Raw genomic sequence first — 324 nt, 5'->3', positions numbered from 1 at the left:
AAATTCTTGTGACAAATAATCATTTTCATCTTTGCAGCAAAAAGTTCTCAGTGACCTATTTTGTGATGTTTCTTTTTAAAAAGAAAAACTGAAAGATTATTAAATAGTATATTTCTGCCCATTATGAATAATGAAGTATTCAAAATATTAACATTTTCATAAATATAAAGATGTATTATTGAGGTGTAAGTTAAAGGGCTTATAAGGAAAAATGTTTTATAACTGAGTAAAATATTGAGAGATTCGACATAGGTTCATAAATCATAGTGTACTAATCTGTAAAATCTTAAAAATGAAATGTCTTAAGTTTATTTTAATTGCTTG

This window comes from Propithecus coquereli, unplaced genomic scaffold, assembly GCF_000956105.1.
Source record: "Propithecus coquereli isolate 6110/MARCELLA unplaced genomic scaffold, Pcoq_1.0 Scaffold571, whole genome shotgun sequence".
NCBI lineage: Eukaryota > Metazoa > Chordata > Mammalia > Primates > Indriidae > Propithecus > Propithecus coquereli.
The sequence above is the reverse complement of the archived record's forward strand: the minus strand, read 5'-3'. Positions refer to the sequence as shown.